Raw genomic sequence first — 9,622 nt, 5'->3', positions numbered from 1 at the left:
GAAACAAAGTTTGGCTACATTTGCAGAAGGAGCGCCTCGTTAAACCCCACCGCAAGATTCGCCTGCACCGATATGGGCCATACATCATCACCAAGGATTTAGGGGACAATGCCTTCAAGCTCAACATTCCACCTTTCCTTGGCCTACACCCAGTGTTTAATGTAGACCACTTGCAACCATACTTTCCACCATTACTGGACACATTCGACATTGCAGAACAACTCACACCAAAAAAGCTAAAACCAAACTGCATGTAATAGGCCACAACTGATCAGATCATGGACACATAGATCAAGAACACTCACCAACATAGGATCCAACTATATCAAGTTGTCAAAGTAGACCAACTCCTTCACGAGGAACCAAGTTCAACAAAAATTTCCTCACCTCATGGAAGCTCTGCACGCAATGGGGACCATTGCTGTTAGTGTGAAAATTCCTTGAAGGTGTACCAAAAATAATTCACTTAATTCATTAGGTGACAAGTAACCCTAACAACAAGTTGATGGATGATGTCTTCTTAGATCTTAAACACAAATAAAAAACCTGTAGTAAAAGAAGATATAACCCAAAACAAAAAACAACAATATAAAGTATGTAGTATAATAACCCAATTGGAAAGGAAATTTTAAATGAATTAATATTTTATTGATAACACCTGGTGAAGGAGATCTACAAATTGTTTTGTAATTCCCGCATCGTGGGATGGGTTCTTTGATATCCTTGATGCTTCAGAAAATTGATCTTCTCTCTCAATGTGAAAAACCCAAACAAAAGTGAAGAACTCAAAATGGGAGCTCAAGAAAAATGATGATAATGTTGACGATGATAATGATCATGGTAAAGAATGAAGGAAAAACCCTCCTTTATATAGCAAAGTATGGAGTTAATCTTGAAAATGGAGAATAATAAAATATTATTAACCAAATTTAGAATTGACTACTTGGAATACTTTATTATATTTATTGGAGAGGGAAAAGGAATTTAAAATGGTTAAATAACTTTATTTAGAAATAATTAACAAATAAAATGATTTATTAATTATTTTGCGAGAAACAAGAAAGGTGTGAAATCAAAATATTTATTAAATAGCTATCTAATAATTATTATAATAACAGAAATAAGGAAATTTAAATAAATAATGATTTATTTAAATATTCTTAAGAGATTAAGTCAAATGTGACAAGGAATAATTATTCAAAAATGGTTTAATAATAATTTATAGAGAAAATTAAGTAAATAATGATTTATCTAATTATTCTCATGGGGTTTTTTGATTTACAATCAAAAAATAATTTAGTAAAAGTGGTTTACTAAATTATTTTCCATAATGAAAGTGATTTTACTATGGTAAAATTAAATCTACATGGTGTATTTCGATCCACCTAGTTAGAAATGGCTAGGTGATCATTTTTTGGTGATAACATTTGGTTCCTAAGGAGAGAGGAATGATCTAGGTGGATATTGGTGGCCACCCACCTATTCCACCTAGAGCTACAATCGGTTTCATCCGTTTCCTTGTTTATTGCAGCATCTTGTATTTTTAGCAGTTTTCGGGCCTTGAAATTGCGGAGCAAATTTGACCCCCTAAACGACGTTCATTAGGGGAATTTTGAGGTCTAAAATGGGCCTCCTAAGAAAATTATAAAATAATAGTAGAAATAATAAAATAAGATTAGATTACATCATCAAACTTTAGAGGGAAAAAAGAAAACTATTTTTTCAACTCATATTTCCAATGTATCTCCTTATGGGTTTACTCACATTTCAAGAGGAAACACTCATTGGATGCATAATTTGATTCCTCATCCAAGGAGTACCCATGTTTCATACTTTTGATGGACACTGCTACACGTAAAATGAGAAATACATGAAAAACGTTATTTCAATCACGTTTTTTCATGTATTTCTCATTTTTCGTGTAGCAGGGTCTATCGGAAGTATGTAACATGGGTACTACTTGGATGGGGAATTAAATTTTTCATCCAAAAAGTACTCCCGCTCGAAATTTGAGTAAGACCTTAGGGAGATAAGTTTAAAACATGAGTTGAAAAAGTAGTTTTATTATTATATTATTTTAATATTTTTACTCCAAAAATGGTGAATCATCCCACATGGTTGACATCATCATCTTGAATCATATTGCTTCTTATAAATTTTATTTTGGTTGTACATTTTTCTTAGGAGGCTCATTTTAGACCTCAATATTCCCCTAATGCTTTTGAGGTCCGTAGCAGGCCCATAGCCATAGGAAGGGGCCTATCGCAAATCCTGTAGTACTCAGAGAGATATTTCCAACAAGGTATTGTACGTGCCAAACAGAGATAATATGACCAAGTTACGACCCCGGGAAGTTGGCTGCCCAACTAACCCCAACGGGGTCCACAAACTCTTGGCGTTCCATCTCCCGGGGTTCGGATTTTCCCTTGTTTTTCAATATTAAATAGACCTTTGAGCCTCATTGTAACACATTTTAGAGGGATGTAGCTGCCACATCTCCTCTCATAGATAAGCTACCATCACCCGAGCTAGTTTTATTTACATTATGTTTGTAAGCATATTTCGATATTTGATATTAATGAAATGAAGTGTTATTTCTACTTCATCTTGTAATGTGTTGCATTCTTGTTTAAGTTTATATCAACTAACTAAGTAAAATTAACTTAGTTAACTAATACAAGTTGTCATGAGATGTGGAATTACAATTTTATTCAAAATTTAATTTAAGGACAAAATTTAATTAGGTTTTCTTGTTTCATTTTCAACACTCCCTCTAAAAAAGAAATGGATTATCTACTACCCGATCCTGCCTCTATGAAACTCAAATTTGCATATTGAAAATGCCTTTGTCAAAATAGCTTCATCATGTCCCTCTATAGGAATGCACTCCAACAACATGATTCTCCTCTGTACACAATCTCGTAGATGGTGATACTGTATGTCGATATGCTTGCACCGATCATGAAAAACTAGATTCTCAGAGATTTTGATACAAATTTGGTTGTCACATTAAATCACTGTAGGATCCATGTACTAACCAAATAATCCAACAAAGATCTTCCTCATCCAGATAACCTCACGAGATGCTTAAGTAGCAGCTGTGTACTCTGATTTTTCAGAATTGAGTGCAATTGATCTTTGCTTCTTGCTGTATCAAGAAATTGCTGATGACCCAATACTGAAGATTCCCCCTAATGTTCTCTTCATGTCGAATGGACTCCCTACCCAATCTGCATATGTGAAGCCTTGAAGCTTCACTCCCTCTGTCCGTTTATACCAAAGACCAAAATGAGTGGTGCCTATGAGGTATCTAAACACATGTTTAGTTGCGTTCCAATAGAGTTTGCTTGGCTTAACCATTGCTTGACTAAGTTGGTTAATTGCAAAACATATTTTTGGTTGCGTGTTCACCAAATACATAAGTGAACCCATAAATTACCTGTAAATGGTAGCCTCCACTACTTCACCTGAAGTAGCCTCTTCCTTCCTCCAATTTCCTGCTAGTGGAGTCTCCATGGCTTTGTTGCTTTCCAGGTGGGGCTTCTTCAATATCTCATTGTCGTACTTTCCTTGAGAGATAGACAGTTCCTCATCTCCTTGTAATACTTCCATACCAAGGAAATAATGCATGAGCCCCAGGTCCCTCATCTCGAATTCTCTTGCAAGATCCTCTTTACAAGATTTTTCCATCTTCTCATCACCTATTATAATTAAATCATTGACATACAATACTATAATCAAGAATTTACCTTCAACCACAATATGGTAAAGGTTCACGTCTGCTTCACTTTTGGTGAAGCGCAACCTGGTGAAATAGCTGCCAATCTTGGTGTACCAATACAGGGTGCTTGTTTCAATCCATACATCGCTTGCTTGAGTTTGCACACATGCGACTCTCTGTTGAAGGTCTCACATCCTTATGACTGATCAATGTATACTTCTTTCTCAATCACACTGTTGAGGAATGTTGTCTTCACATCCATCTGATGTATCTTCCATCCCATCTGCATTAAAAGTGCTAGAATAGATCTGATTGAAGAGTACCTTGCCACTGGAGCAAGGATTTCCTCATAATCAATTCCCTCCACCCGAGAGAACCCTCTGGCCACAAATATGGCCTCGTGTTTCTCCACATTCCCATCTGAGGCTTGATTTACCTTGTAAATCCATCTAGAACTCACCAATGACTTGTCTTCTAGTCTTGGGACCACTTCGTAAACATTGTTTATGATAATGGATTCATGCTCCTCAACCATGGAATGAACCCATACTGGGTTTTGCACTAGTTCCTCGAATGAGGATGGCTTAATATCTACACTCTCGCTCATTAGAGCCATGTAGCCAGTGTACCGATATGGTGACCTCCTCTGCCTGCGCTGTGATGTGGGTCCTCCCACATTCTCTCTAGCATGATGCATCAATTTTTCAGCCTCTCTAGTGCACTTTCTTCCATCTTTGGAAGTCTCTACATGAGTGAGTGCTCCCACTCTCTTCTCCTCTGCATGTGGCTACTCCACATCATCCTGAGGTTCTTCCTTTGGATCTAAAAGCTCCTCTTCTCCATGCAACTAAAGCTCCCTCTGAAGGGAACATATCATGGCCTTCTCTTCATCAAACTTGACATCTCTACGAACCACTTTTATCTTGTGAGATGGCAGGTACACCTAATAGTTGTGAGGTGTATCAGTGTACCCTACAAATATGTCGAACTTAGTTGTTCGTTCTAGATTTTTCCTTGCATCCTTGGTAACATGACAATAAATTGATAAACCAAATATCCTAAAGTGTTCCACATCTGGTCTCTTACCTGAAAAATATTCTTTTGGTGTACTCATCTCGAGAATCCGATCAAGATTCCTGTTCTACACATATATAGATGTGTTGCATGCTTCAACCCACAAGTGAAACGGTAGGCCATGATCATGTAACATCACCCGTGCAACTCCCACAATACTTCTATTATTCCTTTCAGCCACCCAATTCTGTTGTGGTTATGGGGTGCTATTAACTCCTATTAAATTCCTTCTGATGCACATAAGTTCTTGAATTTATTCTACACTTATTCTCCACCATTATCGCTCCTAAGAGATTTAAATTTCTTGCTAGTGTCTTTCTAAACAAGTGCTTTAAATTAAAAAAAAATAGTGAACATCTAATCTTTCTTCTGCATGAAGAAAATCAAACACTTACGAGAAAAATTATCTACAGATATTACATAATACTTGTGCTTGGCCGCAGAGGCTGTTGAGAATGATCCACACACATCTGAGTGAACTCTTTCAAGGATCTCTTGCGCTCGACTGTCCTTATCATGAAAGGTATATTTGGTGTACTTCCCCATTATACACCCTTTGCATGTGTCTCTCTTCTCTAGTGTACACTTGGGAAGTTTTGTAGAAATTTGCTGTATGATGTTCAAAGCTTTGTGGTATAACTGATCCAATCTTCTATGCCACAAATCAACGATGTCTCGAATTTGCACCTTCTCTGATTTTGTGCTCAAAGAATCTTATACATCCAATTTCTATAGGTTCTTATAGATACCACACACTACCCATCACTGATGTCACCATGCAAGAGATGAGGGTGAAATCCAGCTCGAATTTTGAACCAATAACTTCACCTGCTGCTCCTCCTGAGGGATTCTTCCTGGCCTTCTTGTGCGGACACTTTGTGGCATAGTGTCCCAAGTCGTGATAGTGAAAACATTTAATCTTTGGAATATCCATATTCTTTCCGCTCTGACTGGAATATGATTTAGAATGGGATGAGTTCCATTTCCCTTTCTTATCCTTTACATCTAAGGCACAATTATCCTCATCATCATGCTTGAATGCAAAACCATCTCTGGTGTTCCTCCAAATCTTTTCTTGCACCAAGTTAGACCACAAACTCTCCCACTTTGGCAGCTTCTCCCCCCCATTTACTGAGTCCTGGTATCTATGCCAGCTCTTGGGAAGGCCTAGGAGTGTTAGGTTGACCAAATCTTCCTCAACAAATGTAACACCAACACTTCCAAGATCATCTTGACATTGGGTGAACTTGGTCAAGTACTTTGGTATTGTGTCACCCTTCTCCATCTTGATTTTCTTGAGCTTGTCCTTTAGTGCCAACTTCCTGTGGTCACTGTTGTTTTGAAACAAGTTTGTCAAGGCCTTCCACATTGCATATGGAGTCTCCTTACTGTGGAGGTTCAAGACAATATGATCTCGAACTCCTTCTAGGATAATCCTTCTCGCCTTTGCAACAAATTTTCTCCACTCTGCCATATCTTGAGCATTAGTTGCTGGAGGCTTAGGAATATCTTTGTCTATGAATTCCTTAAGCCCGTTGTCTTCTGACACCGCCTCCATCCTATTCTTCCAAGCAATATAGTTCAAACTACCCTCAAGGGCATATTCAAGTCTCAATCCGTAGAATGAGATCTTGCTAGCTCTGAAGTATGATACTGAAAATTAGATTTCACTTGCAAAAGACAAACTTGTATTCTCTTCTTCTAGAGTGATTTATGCTTTGATACCATGTAGAAATTCGTTGTAGATTCAAACTGCTAATTGTAATATTCTAAAACAATAGACTTGAATCTACTCTACTCATCAACGGAAACAATTAAACGATCAAAAAATCACGAAGCATACAAGAGAAAGAATTCAATCAACACATTACACAATGATTTCTTGGGGAAAGACATAACTAAAAACCACTGCTATCTGTTTATTGCATTAGTTAGAAAATATGAGAAGATTACAATGCTTTTCTCAAGCCTGAGAAACCTTTGCATTATCTCTATCTATCTCACTGTGTCCTAGACATGCCCAGGCTAATACTTAACGAATTTTCTTCTTGCCCAAGTCCTTGTTTCCTTGGGAATTATCCCCCTATTAAATAGGGAAATTTCTCAATTAGAATTGCACAATCCTCATAGGCCTTCCTCTTAATTCGTGCACTTTGAACATGAACACACAATTAAATCACTTGACGACACAACATGGAATACTTAGAACACATGAACAACATCCTTTACTTAGTGCAACAACTCAATGACAATCTACACCAAGTGTGACACCAAAGATACACTTTGCGACGACACTTGTGCAACCGTGCTTGAAACTTTGGAAATGAGTGTGATACATGTTTACATGGTAATACCAACTCATTTACACAAAGGTTTCCCCTTGAAACCACCACAACTAGCTTTTGTGCATTGTGCGACACTCCACATGCTAAAGGACGATATTTACTATATGAAGAGAAAAGTGCGAACAACACTTGCGCATGCGAACGACAGTGAAAACGACACACGCCAGAGAAAAGATAACATGAAAATGAAACTAATTAATGTGAAAGAAAGTGAAAGCAACAATCAAAAGCATGAAAATTACAGTCACGAAAGTGAAGGTACGTAAAAACGATAGTTTGAAAAACTCACCAAAATAGATGCACAAGTGTAGCCCAAAGTGGAAGACTATCAATTAAAGAACACATGACTATCGACATAGGTTTATTATTTCACATGCACTGTCTTGATGGACCGTTCTATGCTTGTTCAAGGTTAGAAAAATAATGCGCTCATGAACTTGTTTCCAACTGAGCATGTGTTAGTAGGAAACTTCGACACTTACAATTCAAAAGGGAGCTCAAGAACTTAACAAAAAATCAACAGACGAAGAAGTGACTATGGAACGACTGATCTTAAGATCCATAGTAGGCTCCTAAATTCAAGTGTAAGCAAAATTTTGGAGGGTGTTTGTTGCAACGCCAACACTTGGCAACACACTGGTAGAACTTCAACTTCTCTGCATTAGACAATTATTTTGTGCAGGGTTTATTTCTTCAGGGAGTGTTGATTCATCATTCAAATTACCATGGCTTCTCCACTTACTCCATTCATAAACATAGTCCCCTCCATTCCTTTACTCGGTTAAACAAAAAGATAAGGTTAGCGATTACACAACGTTTCGAATCAGGAAAGGGTAATAAAGTTCATGAGCTCTATATTTTCAGAGTGTAGTTATTCATCTATAGTGTTGTTCCGTTGCCAGCAGGCCTAGAGAGTACCCCAATAGAGTTACTTTAGGGACACAAGCATTGCTCTGCTGTCAACAGGCCTAGATAGTACCGTGAAAAAGTTTCTTGCTTCACCTCTCTGCAAAAGAAGCGTTTCTCCTCTTTTGCCTTCATTTAGTTATTTTATATAGGATTGTGCATTGGAACTTATTTAGTTCATGGGTGGAAGAGGGATACTGACTTATTGAGAGCATAAGAGGTTTTCCCTTTAGCGAAGCATATATAAGACGTCTAATATTGGTTTTCTCATTTAGATTTTCCCCTTGTCCTTCTCTAGTTGAATGGATCAACCTAAAAACATGGAAACATAAAGACCTGAATGTAGGTGTGAGGTTTCCATAATAGACATGGAGATCATGGTTCGACACAAGTATTTCCTTACATAAGGATCATATTTTCCGTCAGAACATCATCGAATAAAAGGTGTAACCAAGAAAATGAAGAAGGATAGAGAGTAAGCCATATGTTGCAGTGTCACAAAGTCCTTTTCTATTTTTCCACATTGTCTTTCAGGCCCAAATAGGACACCCTTCATGCAAAGTGTCATTAAACAAAACACAAAAGACAAAACACAACAAGTAAACAAAAATAGGAAGACAAAACAAAAGGAGGCTAACCAAAAAGATGATGCCAAACCAAAATGAGAAAAAATAAGAGAAACTACAGAAAATGAATGTAGGATGAATGTGAAGGTAAACTAATATGCAACTAGACCTACTCCAAACCTAACCAACTAGAAGGCTAGGGTAACGTATAATGAAATTCCCAATGTAGCCATTATAGTTGTTCCCGACTGACTATTACAAAGATATAATCGACTAAAACTGAGATAAAACAATGTGCAATAGAAATGGTAAGAGCTTGAATATTCTGCAAAACAAATTGAAGGTGTTGTCTGTCAACATAAAGATATGTCATAACCACTAATTCTAATCATTTCACACTCTTACCTTTTCTTTGAAAATAGTAACAAGACAAATCTATTGGGATTCTTGCAAATGTATCTTCATCTCAACTGTACTCTTTAACAAGCATGAGAAAAGGCCGAAACCTGTTATTTACGATGGAGCTTTCCAGGTAAGATTACTCCAACCATTCAATGATTAGATCATGAAACTTGAAACAATCCTCTTGATAATCTTGAAATCTTTGAAAAGATGAATTTGCAATTAAAATTGCGGGATCAGGATGAGAATCTTGTAAGGGAAAATGAATTTGATCATATTCAGAAGGCTTGTCAAGATAGTGAGGGCCTGACATAACCATTAGCGAAGGTTGAAGTGCCTCAACTGCTTGACAAGTATCTGAATGGTGAGATAAACCATAAAGATTAATCGATGTGAAACAACTGTCATCAAATATAATGGTGGGAAAATGATCAAATGACATTTAATATTATGATCAAATCAACTATTTGTGGCAGGATATTATCGATTAGAAGATAAAAAATATAGATTAGTTTGAACATCTTTACGAAATGCATTGAACAAATGAATCATCTTCCTTGCATGATAAATGTAACAAACGATTTCCTTGTGACTGGTCACATATTGTA

This window comes from Pinus tabuliformis, chromosome 1_2, assembly GCF_031772625.1.
Source record: "Pinus tabuliformis cultivar Carrire ecotype Pingquan chromosome 1_2, CPIR1, whole genome shotgun sequence".
NCBI lineage: Eukaryota > Viridiplantae > Streptophyta > Pinopsida > Pinales > Pinaceae > Pinus > Pinus tabuliformis.
Note: the sequence above shows the minus strand (reverse complement) of the source record.